Below are 18,840 nucleotides of genomic sequence, written 5' to 3'. Positions count from 1 at the left end.
AAGGAGCGACGACGACGAGTCTGATGCCGTAGCAGGTGGTACAAGGATGTCAGTTCACCTTCAACAAGAGAGTGAGGTTTCGACTTAACTCGCAGACCATCCATCTGTCGTCGTTTAAGGCTCAAGAGCTTGGCTTTAATACGACGAACATCATGGATCCGCAGTGGAGAGGTACCCGCCGCGTCATATAGTTCACGCAGGACAGAGTAGTAATATTCATACGTGTTCTTAAAATCACGCGTCCTAGCAGCACAGTAGAAAATCAAAGTCTGACGAATCTTGGGCTTGGCAAACGCAGTCCACCAAACCAGCAAGGAGGGGTATCGCGGGACAGAGCGAAGACATCGCTCCCACACGCCACTTATAACATCATCCATAGCACTGTCGGCAAGGTGGGAAACATTTAACATCCACTGGGAACGATAAAGTTTTGCAGGTTGGCGACTAAGATTTACAGTTGCAGTAAAAGCACAATGGTCAGAAAAACTAGTAGGAATAACATCGACAGAAAGAATTTTATCACATAAAAAATCAGATAAATAGAATCTGTCGAGTCTACTGCATGAGGACGCGGTAAAAAACGTATATTTCACCAGGCTTGGATATTTGTGTTCCCAAACATCACGCAGATGCATCGTACGAACTAAGTCATGTAAATCACGGCAATAATTAAAATTGGGGGACTGGTCTGCAGGGCGTAAAACACAATTAAAATCGCCTCCGAGCAGGAGACTCCGAGGACTCTGGCGCAAAAGATAAATAAGCTCTTCTTTATAAAAGCGCGATCGAGCCACAGTGTGACCCGAACCAGAGGGGGCATACAAAACAACGAGGCGGAGATCAAAAAGACGACAACCAATCCCACGGCCAGAGTCAAGGAATTCAATGTCAGTAATAGGAATGCCCTCTCGAAAGAAAAGAGCAGTTCCTGTTGAATATTCCGGCGCGACATTAAAAACAGTTTGAAATCCAGGTAGAGAGAGATCAGAAAACAACACTTCCTGCAAAAACACTACGTCCGCACAGGCGTCGTAAATAAACTGCCGCAAAGAGGCAATGCGAACGTCGGACTCAATACGGTTAACATTTAAGGTAAGAAAGGTGTATGCTTGAACCATAGAGAGAAAAGCGAGAAAACAAATCACCTACACCGACGCACCAGCGTCACAGTCCATAGCAGGGGTGACTGAGGCATCCGAGGGAGGGGGACTGCTACCCCGTTCCGCGGATCCCTTACGTTTCGGTTTTTTACGAACAGCATTAACGTTCGGCTGAACGCGTAACTTGCGTCGGCTGACGGGCAAGGAAACTTCAGCCGCCGGTGACGTAGGAGGGTCAAGTTCTGTATCCGACACCACCCGCGCCGGTCCACATGCGGGATCCGGGGTCGCGGGGGAAACATCCGACAAAACGGAATGGTCAACACCTGCACTAGCTTCCGGCAAACATGGACTGCACGGAGGCGAAACGTGAGCAGGAAGGTCCGAGGCCGCAGAGTTGGAAGGAAGCGGAGCAGCTCCGCTGGCAGAGGTATGGGGCAGCGAAGCAGGAAGTTGTCGCGGCTCCACTTGTTGTGACATCGAAGTCGGTTCGGAAGACGGCGCCAACAGGCCCGACCGACGACCCGACTCGAGAGAAGCTGCGTCGGAGGCCGGAGGGGCGCCAGCAGCCGCCACCGGAACCGCTACCTCAGGAGGGCAGGGAGCAGCTACAGTACACAGTGGCTCGGAGGATGCCGGTCGCTCGGACTGGGGCATCTCAGGGAGATCCTCATCCGTACTATTTCCATCGTGTGGGCGACGCCTCTTATTATTCAAAAGTGGCACACCCACCTGAGGGACAGACGGAACAACATCAGATTTAGCACGCAAAGGAGGAAATTCTGTATCAGGGGTGCGCAAAACCTGTGGAGGGGCGCTACTACCACTGGACTGTGCTACACCAAGAGCAGAACCACCTGCAACGAGGTCAGCGACCGTTAACTTGCGACGCTGTTCGAGAGAATTTTTTAAAACAAAAACTCTCCGCGGACAGTCGGTACGCACGTGACCACTTTCATTGCACAAAAAACAGGTGCCCACCTGACCACTATATGTTACATGGACACGATATCCACCGATCTGCAGGTGAGATGGAATATTCTGCTTAACGTGCATTTCGACTGAACGAATACCACTGTAACATTGCAGGCGATGTTGGCTTGACCAGCGTTCAAGGCGAATGCTCTTTACATCACCATACTTCTGTAGACCCTCCTTAAGATAGACATTATCCACCTCCGGTGGAAGGTTGTAAACACGAACATTGGTATACGTGATGGAAGCATTGGAAAGCAGCACGGTACTTACAGAATCATCCCGATGCCGAAAGAGAACTTGATGACCATATTTAGAAAGAATTTTATCAACCTGGAGTGGGTCCATAAACTTAACAAAGAAAACATACAGTTCGGTATCAAAATAAGCAGTGTGCACCTGATCCGAATGAACACCAAAGGTATCTACCAACCAATCATGAATCTCAAGAGAACTAGGTTGCACATGGCGGGTTGACTTGTCAAAAGCAAAACTAACTGTAGCCTGACGAGGAATAACCTGGGACGACATTTTCAAAATATGCGGTCGAAACCGCTACACAAAAAACACTGAAATAAGGACAGAAAGTAACACAAGGTACGAAACAACGACGGAGAAACACTCACAGAAGTTGCAACACAACACGTAAACAAAAACGATAGTCCACTATACGTAACGCTACGGCGGAGCGGAAGACTAGGCACGTCCACACTGCACGGCGTCTAAAGCGGAACTATATGCCCCAGGTGAGGCTCGAACTCACAACCCCGGCATTGCTCACGGCTACTGCCTTATAAGTACCGTGCGCTAACCAATTGCGCCACTGGGGCTACAGCACAGTGCTTACAGTTAGCGTTATTCACTTTGATGCCAACCTGTTGTGGCTACAGACCCGTCATACGACCGTCACCTGCGGCCATACTGCGACGTTAGCACCTGTCTACGAATGCTTCATACGATTCTTGTTTTATATGCTACACTTACAAGCATGTCAACCGCTTGTCATCACCGAAAAAATGCAAAAAAAACGGCCGCCTTGCATTCCGCTACCTGTCCATCAGCGACGGCAGATCTGTGGCAAGCTCTAAGCTGTGCAGGCGCTCCGTGGCCGAGCAGCAGGAGGAGAGATGCCTTCCTTGGTGGCAGCTCCCTGCAGAGTGCCGAAGACCAGAGTGGCCGCGCCGCCGTTGTCAGTGGATGACATGCAATTGTCGAGCCACGGAGAACACGTTGCTTTGCGATGTGCACCCGCCTCGTAGCACAAAACGCGAACAGTGGCCCTGTGGCGCAACGGATAACGCGTCTGACTACGGATCAGAAGATTCCAGGTTCGAATCCTGGCAGGGTCGGCATTTTGTTAGTTGCGGGCGCGTAGCTAGGCAGTGCATTCGAATGTCTCCACCTTCGTGGAGTGCAATGTTAATCCTGAGCATCTCGCAGCTGCATCTCGAGACGATCGCGGTAAATATCGCTTCGTGCAAGCGTCAGCGTAGCGTCAGTCGAGCAAAGTCGAGACAAGTCAAGCTGGCAGATGCTACGCAGTTAATTAAACGGTAGGCGACGCAGACAACGCTTTTCCAAGTGTCCCATGTCACGCACCGAAGAGCGCGCATCTGTCCGCACAGCAGAGTGGCGCAGTGGAAGCGTGCTGGGCCCATAACCCAGAGGTCCGTGGATCGAAACCACGCTCTGCTAAAATTATTCTTTTTCTTGGGTGCTTCGAGCTCGATCATTAATCCTGGGGTGCGCTGATTCAGCGTCGACGGCAAACCCTGTGAGTTGTGAAACGACGACGTCGTGTGCAGAATACGAGAAACACTTCCTAAGACGCAGACTTTCTTACGATTTTTTAGCAATTACATTCCTTGATCACAACGGTAATGCTTTTTCGGGCCACATGTGCAACCTTCGCGATATAAAAATCGCACCTCCCCGGCGGGGAATCGAACCCCGGTCTCCCGCGTGACAGGCGGGGATACTAACCACTATACTACCGAGGAACACGCAGTCGTTGACTACAGTGCACGCACATTTATGGTCTCTCAGGTACGTGATGCATCTCAAATCTAGCGTCCCGATGCTTCCATAGTCAGCTGCTACGAAATAAAAGTATGCCCCAGGTGAGGCTCGAACTCACAACCCCGGCATTGCTCACGGCTACTGCCTTATAAGTACCGTGCGCTAACCAATTGCGCCACTGGGGCTACAGCACAGTGCTTACAGTTAGCGGTATTCACTTTGATGCCAACCTGTTGTGGCTACAGACCCGTCATACGACCGTCACCTGCGGCCATACTGCGACGTTAGCACCTGTCTACGAATGCTTCATACGATTCTTGTTTTATATGCTACACTTACAAGCATGTCAACCGCTTGTCATCACCGAAAAAATGCAAAAAAACGGCCGCCTTGCATTCCGCTACCTGTCCATCAGCGACGGCAGATCTGTGGCAAGCTCTAAGCTGTGCAGGCGCTCCGTGGCCGAGCAGCAGGAGGAGAGATGCCTTCCTTGGTGGCAGCTCCCTGCAGAGTGCCGAAGACCAGAGTGGCCGCGCCGCCGTTGTCAGTGGATGACATGCAATTGTCGAGCCACGGAGAACACGTTGCTTTGCGATGTGCACCCGCCTCGTAGCACAAAACGCGAACAGTGGCCCTGTGGCGCAACGGATAACGCGTCTGACTACGGATCAGAAGATTCCAGGTTCGAATCCTGGCAGGGTCGGCATTTTGTTAGTTGCGGGCGCGTAGCTAGGCAGTGCATTCGAATGTCTCCACCTTCGTGGAGTGCAATGTTAATCCTGAGCATCTCGCAGCTGCATCTCGAGACGATCGCGGTAAATATCGCTTCGTGCAAGCGTCAGCGTAGCGTCAGTCGAGCAAAGTCGAGACAAGTCAAGCTGGCAGATGCTACGCAGTTAATTAAACGGTAGGCGACGCAGACAACGCTTTTCCAAGTGTCCCATGTCACGCACCGAAGAGCGCGCATCTGTCCGCACAGCAGAGTGGCGCAGTGGAAGCGTGCTGGGCCCATAACCCAGAGGTCCGTGGATCGAAACCACGCTCTGCTAAAATTATTCTTTTTCTTGGGTGCTTCGAGCTCGATCATTAATCCTGGGGTGCGCTGATTCAGCGTCGACGGCAAACCCTGTGAGTTGTGAAACGACGACGTCGTGTGCAGAATACGAGAAACACTTCCTAAGACGCAGACTTTCTTACGATTTTTTAGCAATTACATTCCTTGATCACAACGGTAATGCTTTTTCGGGCCACATGTGCAACCTTCGCGATATAAAAATCGCACCTCCCCGGCGGGGAATCGAACCCCGGTCTCCCGCGTGACAGGCGGGGATACTAACCACTATACTATCGAGGAACACGCAGTCCTTGTCTACAGTGCACGCACATTTATGGTTCTCATGTACGCGATACATCTCAAACCTAGCGTCCCGATGCTTCCATAGTCAGCTGCTACGAAATAAAAGTATGCCCCAGGTGAGGCTCGAACTCACAACCCCGGCATTGCTCACGGCTACTGCCTTATAAGTACCGTGCGCTAACCAATTGCGCCACTGGGGCTACAGCACAGTGCTTACAGTTAGCGGTATTCACTTTGATGCCAACCTGTTGTGGCTACAGACCCGTCATACGACCGTCACCTGCGGCCATACTGCGACGTTAGCACCTGTCTACGAATGCTTCATACGATTCTTGTTTTATATGCTACACTTACAAGCATGTCAACCGCTTGTCATCACCGAAAAAATGCAAAAAAACGGCCGCCTTGCATTCCGCTACCTGTCCATCAGCGACGGCAGATCTGTGGCAAGCTCTAAGCTGTGCAGGCGCTCCGTGGCCGAGCAGCAGGAGGAGAGATGCCTTCCTTGGTGGCAGCTCCCTGCAGAGTGCCGAAGACCAGAGTGGCCGCGCCGCCGTTGTCAGTGGATGACATGCAATTGTCGAGCCACGGAGAACACGTTGCTTTGCGATGTGCACCCGCCTCGTAGCAGAAAACGCGAACAGTGGCCCTGTGGCGCAACGGATAACGCGTCTGACTACGGATCAGAAGATTCCAGGTTCGAATCCTGGCAGGGTCGGCATTTTGTTAGTTGCGGGCGCGTAGCTAGACAGTGCATTCGAATGTCTCCACCTTCGTGGAGTGCAATGTTAATCCTGAGCATCTCGCAGCTGCATCTCGAGACGATCGCGGTAAATATCGCTTCGTGCAAGCGTCAGCGTAGCGTCAGTCGAGCAAAGTCGAGACAAGTCAAGCTGGCAGATGCTACGCAGTTAATTAAACGGTAGGCGACGCAGACAACGCTTTTCCAAGTGTCCCATGTCACGCACCGAAGAGCGCGCATCTGTCCGCACAGCAGAGTGGCGCAGTGGAAGCGTGCTGGGCCCATAACCCAGAGGTCCGTGGATCGAAACCACGCTCTGCTAAAATTATTCTTTTTCTTGGGTGCTTCGAGCTCGATCATTAATCCTGGGGTGCGCTGATTCAGCGTCGACGGCAAACCCTGTGAGTTGTGAAACGACGACGTCGTGTGCAGAATACGAGAAACACTTCCTAAGACGCAGACTTTCTTACGATTTTTTAGCAATTACATTCCTTGATCACAACGGTAATGCTTTTTCGGGCCACATGTGCAACCTTCGCGATATAAAAATCGCGCCTCCCCGGCGGGGAATCGAACCCCGGTCACCCGCGTGACAGGCGGGGATACTAACCACTATACTACCGAGGAACACGCAGTCGTTGACTACAGTGCACGCACATTTATGGTCTCTCAGGTACGTGATGCATCTCAAATCTAGCGTCCCGATGCTTCCATAGTCAGCTGCTACGAAATAAAAGTATGCCCCAGGTGAGGCTCGAACTCACAACCCCGGCATTGCTCACGGCTACTGCCTTATAAGTACCGTGCGCTAACCAATTGCGCCACTGGGGCTACAGCACAGTGCTTACAGTTAGCGGTATTCACTTTGATGCCAACCTGTTGTGGCTACAGACCCGTCATACGACCGTCACCTGCGGCCATACTGCGACGTTAGCACCTGTCTACGAATGCTTCATACGATTCTTGTTTTATATGCTACACTTACAAGCATGTCAACCGCTTGTCATCACCGAAAAAATGCAAAAAAACGGCCGCCTTGCATTCCGCTACCTGTCCATCAGCGACGGCAGATCTGTGGCAAGCTCTAAGCTGTGCAGGCGCTCCGTGGCCGAGCAGCAGGAGGAGAGATGCCTTCCTTGGTGGCAGCTCCCTGCAGAGTGCCGAAGACCAGAGTGGCCGCGCCGCCGTTGTCAGTGGATGACATGCAATTGTCGAGCCACGGAGAACACGTTGCTTTGCGATGTGCACCCGCCTCGTAGCAGAAAACGCGAACAGTGGCCCTGTGGCGCAACGGATAACGCGTCTGACTACGGATCAGAAGATTCCAGGTTCGAATCCTGGCAGGGTCGGCATTTTGTTAGTTGCGGGCGCGTAGCTAGGCAGTGCATTCGAATGTCTCCACCTTCGTGGAGTGCAATGTTAATCCTGAGCATCTCGCAGCTGCATCTCGAGACGATCGCGGTAAATATCGCTTCGTGCAAGCGTCAGCGTAGCGTCAGTCGAGCAAAGTCGAGACAAGTCAAGCTGGCAGATGCTACGCAGTTAATTAAACGGTAGGCGACGCAGACAACGCTTTTCCAAGTGTCCCATGTCACGCACCGAAGAGCGCGCATCTGTCTGCACAGCAGAGTGGCGCAGTGGAAGCGTGCTGGGCCCATAACCCAGAGGTCCGTGGATCGAAACCACGCTCTGCTAAAATTATTCTTTTTCTTGGGTGCTTCGAGCTCGATCATTAATCCTGGGGTGCGCTGATTCAGCGTCGACGGCAAACCCTGTGAGTTGTGAAACGACGACGTCGTGTGCAGAATACGAGAAACACTTCCTAAGACGCAGACTTTCTTACGATTTTTTAGCAATTACATTCCTTGATCACAACGGTAATGCTTTTTCGGGCCACATGTGCAACCTTCGCGATATAAAAATCGCACCTCCCCGGCGGGGAATCGAACCCCGGTCTCCCGCGTGACAGGCGGGGATACTAACCACTATACTATCGAGGAACACGCAGTCCTTGTCTACAGTGCACGCACATTTATGGTTCTCATGTACGCGATACATCTCAAACCTAGCGTCCCGATGCTTCCATAGTCAGCTGCTACGAAATAAAAGTATGCCCCAGGTGAGGCTCGAACTCACAACCCCGGCATTGCTCACGGCTACTGCCTTATAAGTACCGTGCGCTAACCAATTGCGCCACTGGGGCTACAGCACAGTGCTTACAGTTAGCGGTATTCACTTTGATGCCAACCTGTTGTGGCTACAGACCCGTCATACGACCGTCACCTGCGGCCATACTGCGACGTTAGCACCTGTCTACGAATGCTTCATACGATTCTTGTTTTATATGCTACACTTACAAGCATGTCAACCGCTTGTCATCACCGAAAAAATGCAAAAAAACGGCCGCCTTGCATTCCGCTACCTGTCCATCAGCGACGGCAGATCTGTGGCAAGCTCTAAGCTGTGCAGGCGCTCCGTGGCCGAGCAGCAGGAGGAGAGATGCCTTCCTTGGTGGCAGCTCCCTGCAGAGTGCCGAAGACCAGAGTGGCCGCGCCGCCGTTGTCAGTGGATGACATGCAATTGTCGAGCCACGGAGAACACGTTGCTTTGCGATGTGCACCCGCCTCGTAGCAGAAAACGCGAACAGTGGCCCTGTGGCGCAACGGATAACGCGTCTGACTACGGATCAGAAGATTCCAGGTTCGAATCCTGGCAGGGTCGGCATTTTGTTAGTTGCGGGCGCGTAGCTAGGCAGTGCATTCGAATGTCTCCACCTTCGTGGAGTGCAATGTTAATCCTGAGCATCTCGCAGCTGCATCTCGAGACGATCGCGGTAAATATCGCTTCGTGCAAGCGTCAGCGTAGCGTCAGTCGAGCAAAGTCGAGACAAGTCAAGCTGGCAGATGCTACGCAGTTAATTAAACGGTAGGCGACGCAGACAACGCTTTTCCAAGTGTCCCATGTCACGCACCGAAGAGCGCGCATCTGTCCGCACAGCAGAGTGGCGCAGTGGAAGCGTGCTGGGCCCATAACCCAGAGGTCCGTGGATCGAAACCACGCTCTGCTAAAATTATTCTTTTTCTTGGGTGCTTCGAGCTCGATCATTAATCCTGGGGTGCGCTGATTCAGCGTCGACGGCAAACCCTGTGAGTTGTGAAACGACGACGTCGTGTGCAGAATACGAGAAACACTTCCTAAGACGCAGACTTTCTTACGATTTTTTAGCAATTACATTCCTTGATCACAACGGTAATGCTTTTTCGGGCCACATGTGCAACCTTCGCGATATAAAAATCGCACCTCCCCGGCGGGGAATCGAACCCCGGTCTCCCGCGTGACAGGCGGGGATACTAACCACTATACTACCGATTTTTTTTTTTTTTTTTTTTTTTTACGCCTTAACCACTTTTTTTTTTTATTTTTTTTTTTTTTTTTTGAAGCAGACACTCTACCACTCGAACGAATATATCTATTGAAAAAAATATTAAAGAATATCCACCACACAGCCACTTCAAAAGAAGTACAGTACTGAAATTAAAATCCTAAAACATGACTATATAATGTAGACTGCTTACTGAAATAAAGGTTAAAAAACACGAAAACTTCAGTCCTGGTGTAGAGAAGAAACACACATAAAGGCGGCAAATTCAGAAACAGTATAAAAGAAAATGGCTCACACAGGTGACCTTAGCCAACACCCTCTCCTTCAAATGTCAGGCTAAGCATATTGGCAAAATCATCTCGGAGGCCTGGCAATCGCAAGCGCTGCCAGTAAGCAGTAAGCATGTACTGCCGAAACGCTAGGTGTCCATCCTCTTCATGACAACTGTTGACAAAATGTACGAAATGGCCAATCAACCACATGACGGTATGGAGCTTCGTCCGCGGAAAAAAGGAAGAATCGGGCCGGACGATGATGTCAATAGTATAAGCGGCTTCAGCAGACCTAGTGACAAAAGCAAGTTGTTTCCTGAGCCAACGCCAATTAGCAAGGTGCCCACAGCAGGTGAATCGATGTTCAAGGGTATCCAGGAGACCACACCGAGTACAGGTGTCCGTGTCAGAAAGACCAATACGGTGCAGTCGTACATTGGTGGGAACCAAATTATTTATTACCCTATACCACGTGGACGCCACGGCCATAGAGTGGATCGGCAGACTAACGTTCTTCCAGACGTTCCTCCAGGACACGGATGGAGACGCCAGTTCTATTGGATTGGGACTGGCCAGCCCCTCCCAGCGGGCAATCAAGCTCTTGGTCGTTGGCACCGGTCGCCGCAAGAAGACGTCACCGAGGTAACTCACCGCAATGTAAAATTCCCGAATGTGTTTCAACTTAAAATTTAGGCGTCCGACATCGACAGGTGGAGCAAGGCTCGCCGGACGCACAACAGTAAAAAGCCTGGATGTAATTGAAGTCACTTCTTGCGTAACAATTAGATTCGTTCGGCGGACGTACAAAGCAGACGCCTTGCGAGTAATGTCAGAGAGGCCCAAGCCTCCGGAGAGACGCGGTTTCGTCATTACCTCGTAACGTAACTTGAATAGATGGCCCTTCCATATAAACCTGCTAGACAATTGGCGCAACCTTTTCGCCACCATCATGGGAAGTGGGAACAGCTGAGCAACATAATAAGCTTTACATAGGACGTAGGTGTCTAAAATTCTGACTTTTTGCAAAATGGTAGCAGAGCGCTGCTCATGGACCATCAGAGCCCCCTGTATCTTCTCGGTGACAGATTTCCAATTGAGAGCCGCCATTTTTAGAGGACACCGATCAATGATAATCCCCAAGGACGTATGGCGATCGACAAAAGTGGCCCAAGGGACGTCAGCATCGCGAAATCCTCGGATATCAAGGAACTTACATTTACCCTGATTGAGACGCGCTCCAGAGACACGACAGTATGCATCAACTGCCCCTTTCAACAACGGGATATCATCTCGTTGACGGAGGAGAACAACGACATCATCCGCATATGCCTTAACCGAGAGCTTCCCACCAGAGAGGGACATACCCTGAAGCTTGAGAGCAATAGTCCGAAGCAGCGGTTCCAGGGACAAAACGAATAAAGACATAGAGAGCGGACTACCCTGAGGCACTCCGCGGCGGATAGCAATGGGCGGCGTCAGCTGCCCATTGACTGACACCCGAGCTGTTATTCCCCTGTACAAATTGCCAAGAACACCACGTGAGGAAGCGTTAAAACCTATTGTACCTAAAACACGATCTAAAAACACATGACTGACGTGATCAAAAGCCTTATAAAAATCAAGGAAGGCAAAGGCACAATGTACGTTTGTAACCGCCGCAACCGAGACAACATCCCGATATTCGGCTACTGGTGTCAGAATAGATCTATCAGGAAAACAACATTGATGTGCACCAATCACACCCCGAAGCAGAGAAGACAACCGGCTATTGAGCGCTCTAGCAGCTGTCTTATAGTCAAAATTCAGCAATGTGAGCGGACGAAGATTGGCAGCAGATAAACGACCAGAGGACTTCGGAATTAAAACAATTTTCCCTACTTTAAAATCGGCAGGCACATCCATCCCTCTGACAATCTCATTTAAAATCTGCGTAAAAATGCCACCCAAAAGAGGCCAAAAACGGAGATAAAATTCTTTAGGCAGGCCGTCTGGACCCGGCGATTTACTGGACGGAGAGCGAGCAATAAAATCGAAAACATCATCTACCTGGAACTCCCGGAGAAATTCGCCGTTCGCGTCAGGCGCGATCGTCGCAGTTAGATCCCCAAAGACATCATCCGAAAGAGACTCACCAGAATCATCGGCAGAATAGAGACTAGTGTAATACTGATGAAGAGCACGAACCATTTCCTCCTGTGCACTAAGCTGTCGCCCATCATCCACCGTAAGAGAAGAGATGAAGGAGCGACGACGACGAGTCTGATGCCGTAGCAGGTGGTACAAGGATGTCAGTTCACCTTCAACAAGAGAGTGAGGTTTCGACTTAACTCGCAGACCATCCATCTGTCGTCGTTTAAGGCTCAAGAGCTTGGCTTTAATACGACGAACATCATGGATCCGCAGTGGAGAGGTACCCGCCGCGTCATATAGTTCACGCAGGACAGAGTAGTAATATTCATACGTGTTCTTAAAATCACGCGACCTCGCAGCACAGTAGAAAATCAAAGTCTGACGAATCTTGGGCTTGGCAAACGCAGTCCACCAAACCAGCAAGGAGGGGTATCGCGGGACAGAGCGAAGACATCGCTCCCACACGCCACTTATAACATCATCCATAGCACTGTCGGCAAGGTGGGAAACATTTAACATCCACTGGGAACGATAAAGTTTTGCAGGTTGGCGACTAAGATTTACAGTTGCAGTAAAAGCACAATGGTCAGAAAAACTAGTAGGAATAACATCGACAGAAAGAATTTTATCACATAAAAAATCAGATAAATAGAATCTGTCGAGTCTACTGCATGAGGACGCGGTAAAAAACGTATATTTCACCAGGCTTGGATATTTGTGTTCCCAAACATCACGCAGATGCATCGTACGAACTAAGTCATGTAAATCACGGCAATAATTAAAATTGGGGGACTGGTCTGCAGGGCGTAAAACACAATTAAAATCGCCTCCGAGCAGGAGACTCCGAGGACTCTGGCGCAAAAGATAAATAAGCTCTTCTTTATAAAAGCGCGAACGAGCCACAGTGTGACCCGAACCAGAGGGGGCATACAAAACAACGAGGCGGAGATCAAAAAGACGACAACCAATCCCACGGCCAGAGTCAAGGAATTCAATGTCAGTAATAGGAATGCCCTCTCGAAAGAAAAGAGCAGTTCCTGTTGAATATTCCGGCGCGACATTAAAAACAGTTTGAAATCCAGGTAGAGAGAGATCAGAAAACAACACTTCCTGCAAAAACACTACGTCCGCACAGGCGTCGTAAATAAACTGCCGCAAAGAGGCAATGCGAACGTCGGACTCAATACGGTTAACATTTAAGGTAAGAAAGGTGTATGCTTGAACCATAGAGAGAAAAGCGAGAAAACAAATCACCTACACCGACGCACCAGCGTCACAGTCCATAGCAGGGGTGACGGAGGCATCCGAGGGAGGGGGACTGCTACCCCGTTCCGCGGATCCCTTACGTTTCGGTTTTTTACGAACAGCATTAACGTTCGGCTGAACGCGTAACTTGCGTCGGCTGACGGGCAAGGAAACTTCAGCCGCCGGTGACGTAGGAGGGTCAAGTTCTGTATCCGACACCACCCGCGCCGGTCCACATGCGGGATCCGGGGTCGCGGGGGAAACATCCGACAAAACGGAATGGTCAACACCTGCACTAGCTTCCGGCAAACATGGACTGCACGGAGGCGAAACGTGAGCAGGAAGGTCCGAGGCCGCAGAGTTGGAAGGAAGCGGAGCAGCTCCGCTGGCAGAGGTATGGGGCAGCGAAGCAGGAAGTTGTCGCGGCTCCACTTTTTGTGACATCGAAGTCGGTTCGGAAGACGGCGCCAACAGGCCCGACCGACGACCCGACTCGAGAGAAGCTGCGTCGGAGGCCGGAGGGGCGCCAGCAGCCGCCACCGGAACCGCTACCTCAGGAGGGCAGGGAGCAGCTACAGTACACAGTGGCTCGGAGGATGCCGGTCGCTCGGACTGGGGCATCTCAGGGAGATCCTCATCCGTACTATTTCCATCGTGTGGGCGACGCCTCTTATTATTCAAAAGTGGCACACCCACCTGAGGGACAGACGGAACAACATCAGATTTAGCACGCAAAGGAGGAAATTCTGTATCAGGGGTGCGCAAAACCTGTGGCGGGGCGCTACTACCACTGGACTGTGCTACACCAAGAGCAGAACCACCTGCAACGAGGTCAGCGACCGTTAACTTGCGACGCTGTTCGAGAGAATTTTTTAAAACAAAAACTCTCCGCGGACAGTCGGTACGCACGTGACCACTTTCATTGCACAAAAAACAGGTGCCAACCTGACCACTATATGTTACATGGACACGATATCCACCGATCTGCAGGTGAGATGGAATATTCTGCTTAACGTGCATTTCGACTGAACGAATACCACTGTAACATTGCAGGCGATGTTGGCTTGACCAGCGTTCAAGGCGAATGCTCTTTACATCACCATACTTCTGTAGACCCTCCTTAAGATAGACATTATCCACCTCCGGTGGAAGGTTGTAAACACGAACATTGGTATACGTGATGGAAGCATTGGAAAGCAGCACGGTACTTACAGAATCATCCCGATGCCGAAAGAGAACTTGATGACCATATTTAGAAAGAATTTTATCAACCTGAAGTGGGTCCATAAACTTAACAAAGAAAACATACAGTTCGGTATCAAAATAAGCAGTGTGCACCTGATCCGAATGAACACCAAAGGTATCTACCAACCAATCATGAATCTCAAGAGAACTAGGTTGCACATGGCGGGTTGACTTGTCAAAAGCAAAACTAACTGTAGCCTGACGAGGAATAACCTGGGACGACATTTTCAAAACATGCGGTCGAAACCGCTACACAAAAAACACTGAAATAAGGACAGAAAGTAACACAAGGTACGAAACAACGACGGAGAAAGACTCTCAGAAGTTGCAACACAACACGTAACAAAAACGATAGTCCACTATACGTAACGCTACGGCGGAGCGGAAGACTAGGCACGTCCACACGGCACGGCGTCTAAAGCGGAACTGACCGAGGAACACGCAGTCCTTGTCTACAGTGCACGCACATTTATGGTTCTCATGTACGCGATACATCTCAAACCTAGCGTCCCGATGCTTCCATAGTCAGCTGCTACGAAATAAAAGTATGCCCCAGGTGAGGCTCGAACTCACAACCCCGGCATTGCTCACGGCTACTGCCTTATAAGTACCGTGCGCTAACCAATTGCGCCACTTTTTTTTTTTTTTTTTTTTTTTTTTTTTTTTTTTTTTTTTTTTAGGGCCTCCCTTCTCCCCTTACAGCCCTCCTTGCGCTCTCCATGAATGCCGTCCTTGGCGAGCTTCATCAGCTATAGTCAAAAGAAATCAAAGTCTCCAGATTCACTGGCGTCGTACAACAGTACACAAAAAGAATACTGGTTCTTCCGGATTACAAGGAGTTCATTGCCTCGTCTTCTTTGTAATATAAGTGCAAGGAAAAATAGAAATCTCTCTCAAAACAAGGGGAAAAAAAAAATGTCTCTTCCCGCAAAAAACAAATAATGAGGAATAAGAAAGAAAAGAAAACCTCAGGTTCTTCAAGCGCCATAGGTGAAACGATAACGAAAATAGTATTCAGTGTTCGCTTGTACTTGGGAACTTCACCGTGGAAATGTTAACAGTAATGGCGGATTGACTTTAGAATCACCCAATTCCCTGTTTCTCAAACAGTATTTTTAACATGTTTCCAAAATCCCTTTTAATGTGCGGGAACTGGGTACTTCGCCAATATGCCGTTTCCATATAAGCAGTAAAGACAGTAATATTGTCTTCTCCGTGGTTAGTGATGACGTAATTGACAAAATGACCCAGCATCCACATAACAGTATTGTTTTTCGTTGTGGGGTAATACCGTGTATCAGGCCACAGGAGGATATCAGTTGTATAAAGACTTTCAGTGCTACGTGTGAGCAGCGCCAATCGTTTCCGCACCCAATGCCAGTTGAACTGATGCCCGCAGCAAGTAAACCTGTGCCTCAGAGTGTCAACGAATCCACATTTGAGGCAGTTGTCAGTAGCACTTAAGCCAATGCGGTTGAGTTTTTCGTTGGTTGGAACAAGATTGTGGACAACTTTATACCAGGCGGAAATCACATCGGAGGAATGAATTTTTAGAGTAATATTGGTCCACACTGCCGTCCAGACGATTCTTGGGTAGTGCATTTCAATTGTAGTTGGAGCTTCGTACTTCTGCCACTGAGCAAGTAAGAACACTGTCGTGAGACAAGGACTTGTGAAAACACTGTCACCTAAGTAACTAATTTCGAGGTAATAAACACCGACATGTTGCAATTGAAAGTTGAGTTTACCGATGTCAATTGGCGGTTTCATACATTTAGGGCGAACAATGCGAAACAGCTTCGATGTGATAGTATGGGGCATCGTGGTAATTATCGCAGTTGTTCGTTTTATATAGAGTGCTGTCGCCTTTCGACGGATATCATTGAGTTGCAGGCCCCCAGCTTGCACTGACTTAGACAGTGTGGTATAGGTTAACTTAAAAATATGACCGAGCCACACAAACCTGCTGGACAAACGCATGATCTTATGGGCTTGCATTTTGGGAAGAGGGAACACCTGAGCGACATAATAAGCTTTACAGAGTATGTAGGTATTCAAAATCCTGATCTTCTGGAGGATATTTGTCGATCGCCATGTGTTTTCCACTATAGCTCCCTGTATTCGATTGGCAGTAAGTTTCCAGTTTTTAGCTGCCATACGTAAGGGACACCTATCGATGATGATACCCAGAGCAACATGTTGTTCGACGATCTGCGCCCACGGTATAGCAAGAGATTCGAAGCCCCGTAAGCGTAGAACCTTACATTTACCCTCACTGAGTTTCGCCCCAGAAGCAGTGCTGTAAGTATCAATCTCAGCCCGCAATTGGGCCACTTCAGACTCATGACGTAGGATAACAGCAACATCATCGGCGTAAGCCCTCACAGTAAGATTGCTCCCTAAGACAGAAAGGCCACTTAATGTGAGACACAATCTCTTCAGAAATGGCTCGAGCGACAAAACAAAGAGCGACATCGACAACGGACTGCCTTGCGGTACACCGCGTCGTATGCTAACAGCTTGTGTCAGCTGACCGTTAACTGTGATCCTAGCAGTAATGCCGGTTATCATATTCCGAATGACTGCCACAGCTCGTTCTGCGAGTCCAATTCGTTGCAGGATGCGTTCTAAATAGTGATGACTAACGCGGTCAAAAGCTTTGCAAAAGTCAAGAAAAAGGAAAGCACATTTGATGTTGGTTACGGCCGCTACTGAAATAACGTCTCTGTACTCTGCAACCGGAGTCATAATGGATCTCCCTGGAAGGCAAGACTGATGTGAATGAATAACTTTTCCAAGGATGGGGGTCATTCTGCTATTAATCGCTCGGGCAATCGTTTTATAATCAAAGTTCAATAATGTGATTGGACGGAGATTATCAACTCGCTTGTGACCAGTTCTCTTCGGGACTAAAACAATTCTACCCACTTTCAAGTCGGCAGGAAGAGGACCACCACTCATGACTTCATTAACAATTTCAGTAAAAGTACCACCAAGGACATTCCAGAATTTGGTATAAAATTCCTTGGGCAAACCATCAGGACCAGGCGATTTAAAGGAAGGCGACTTGGAGATCAAGGCTAAAACTTCCTCGGGAGTGAAATCCGATAAAAAGTCGACATTGTCAGCAGGACTAATCGCCCGATCAAAAACATTGACCACTGCACTGACAGCAGGTTCATTGACAATCTCACTGGAATACAGTCGTTGGAAATGTTGGTGAATTTCACTAATAATGGCCGCTTGAGTAGAGAGTAATTCCCCATTATCTCTTTCCAAAACATCAATGAAAGCCCGGCGGCGGCGTGATAAATGCTTGAATAAATGGTACATAGATGTCATTTCGTCGGCTAAAACAGATTTAGGTTTGGATTTAACTTTCAGACCTTCCAATTGTTGACGCTTCAAGCTGACAAGTTTAGCCTTGACACGTTGAATTGATGGAAAGTTAGTGTTGGTCGCAGTGGATGAATCATACAATTGTCGCAACACAGTGTAGTAAAACTCAAAGGTCTTCTTGCAGGCGCGTGCTTTCTGAGCACTATAATAAATGAGACTTTTTCGAAGCTTTGGTTTGGCAACAGTGGTCCACCACATCGCTTTAGTCGGATAAAAAGTGATGGAACGCAAACAAGTTTCCCACACATGTCTGATAACGTCAAATAATTCAGCGTCCGCCAGATGCGATATGTTTAACATCCACGGGGAACGAAATAATTTGGTAGGCTGTCGATTTAAGTGAACTGTTGCCGCAACAGCGCAATGGTCGGTAAAACTAGCCGGGATTACGTCAACCGCTAGGAGTCGGTCACTGATACAGTCCGATAGATAAAGTCTATCCAGACGGCTGCATGAAGCAACGGTGAAAAAAGTGAATTTAACTAAAGTAGGATACTTCAGTTCCCAAGCATCTTTCAGCTTAATATTCTTAACGAGCTCGTGCAGTTCTTTACAGTAGTTAAAATTAGGGGACTGATCGTTTTTACGTAGAACACAGTTAAAGTCACCTCCTATTATCAGGTTTTGAGGACTTCCCCGCAACAGATACGTAACATCCTCCTTATAAAAACGTGACCGTTCGAATTTGTTGCTGTTGCCTGACGGGGCATATAAGTTAACAAGGGTGACATCAAAAATTTTACAGCCCACTCCTCGACCGGAATCTAAAAACTCGATCTCCCCAACTGGAATACCTTCCCGTATTAAAAGTGCGGTACCTGTACTTTCCTCAGGAGCAACGTTTGATATGGTTTTAAAACCAGAGATGAAGAGATTCAAAACAGTAACTTCCTGTAACAACACAATATCAGCGTCAGATTCGTATAGAAACTGCTGTAGGGCCGCAATTTTGAGATCAGATCGAATCTTATTTA

General features: G+C 49.1%; 14 non-coding genes across 14 annotated transcripts; 5 read left to right on the top strand and 9 right to left on the bottom strand.

The window, feature by feature from the left end:
- Positions 1-2,813: 2,813 nt before the first annotated feature.
- Trnai-uau lies at positions 2,814-2,905 on the bottom strand. The gene is given in 2 exon segments: positions 2,814-2,849; positions 2,868-2,905. It is a non-coding gene; the product is annotated as a tRNA-Ile (tRNA).
- A 446-nt stretch (positions 2,906-3,351) lies between these two features.
- Trnar-acg lies at positions 3,352-3,424 on the top strand. The gene has a single exon. It is a non-coding gene; the product is annotated as a tRNA-Arg (tRNA).
- Positions 3,425-4,003: 579 nt separating this feature from the next.
- Positions 4,004-4,075, bottom strand: Trnad-guc. The gene has a single exon. It is a non-coding gene; the product is annotated as a tRNA-Asp (tRNA).
- A 112-nt stretch (positions 4,076-4,187) lies between these two features.
- Positions 4,188-4,279, bottom strand: Trnai-uau. Its single transcript is given in 2 exon segments — positions 4,188-4,223; positions 4,242-4,279. It is a non-coding gene; the product is annotated as a tRNA-Ile (tRNA).
- Positions 4,280-4,724: 445 nt separating this feature from the next.
- Trnar-acg lies at positions 4,725-4,797 on the top strand. Its single transcript has one exon. It is a non-coding gene; the product is annotated as a tRNA-Arg (tRNA).
- Positions 4,798-5,376: 579 nt separating this feature from the next.
- Trnad-guc lies at positions 5,377-5,448 on the bottom strand. Its single transcript has one exon. It is a non-coding gene; the product is annotated as a tRNA-Asp (tRNA).
- A 111-nt stretch (positions 5,449-5,559) lies between these two features.
- On the bottom strand, positions 5,560-5,651 carry Trnai-uau. Its single transcript is given in 2 exon segments — positions 5,560-5,595; positions 5,614-5,651. It is a non-coding gene; the product is annotated as a tRNA-Ile (tRNA).
- Positions 5,652-6,096: 445 nt separating this feature from the next.
- Trnar-acg lies at positions 6,097-6,169 on the top strand. The gene has a single exon. It is a non-coding gene; the product is annotated as a tRNA-Arg (tRNA).
- A 579-nt stretch (positions 6,170-6,748) lies between these two features.
- On the bottom strand, positions 6,749-6,820 carry Trnad-guc. Its single transcript has one exon. It is a non-coding gene; the product is annotated as a tRNA-Asp (tRNA).
- A 112-nt stretch (positions 6,821-6,932) lies between these two features.
- Positions 6,933-7,024, bottom strand: Trnai-uau. The gene is given in 2 exon segments: positions 6,933-6,968; positions 6,987-7,024. It is a non-coding gene; the product is annotated as a tRNA-Ile (tRNA).
- A 445-nt stretch (positions 7,025-7,469) lies between these two features.
- Positions 7,470-7,542, top strand: Trnar-acg. The gene has a single exon. It is a non-coding gene; the product is annotated as a tRNA-Arg (tRNA).
- A 579-nt stretch (positions 7,543-8,121) lies between these two features.
- On the bottom strand, positions 8,122-8,193 carry Trnad-guc. The gene has a single exon. It is a non-coding gene; the product is annotated as a tRNA-Asp (tRNA).
- Positions 8,194-8,304: 111 nt separating this feature from the next.
- Positions 8,305-8,396, bottom strand: Trnai-uau. The gene is given in 2 exon segments: positions 8,305-8,340; positions 8,359-8,396. It is a non-coding gene; the product is annotated as a tRNA-Ile (tRNA).
- Positions 8,397-8,841: 445 nt separating this feature from the next.
- Trnar-acg lies at positions 8,842-8,914 on the top strand. The gene has a single exon. It is a non-coding gene; the product is annotated as a tRNA-Arg (tRNA).
- Positions 8,915-18,840: the final 9,926 nt, after the last annotated feature.

Source organism: Schistocerca piceifrons, chromosome 8 (assembly GCF_021461385.2).
Source record: "Schistocerca piceifrons isolate TAMUIC-IGC-003096 chromosome 8, iqSchPice1.1, whole genome shotgun sequence".
NCBI lineage: Eukaryota > Metazoa > Arthropoda > Insecta > Orthoptera > Acrididae > Schistocerca > Schistocerca piceifrons.
The sequence above is the reverse complement of the archived record's forward strand: the minus strand, read 5'-3'. Positions and strand labels throughout refer to the sequence as shown.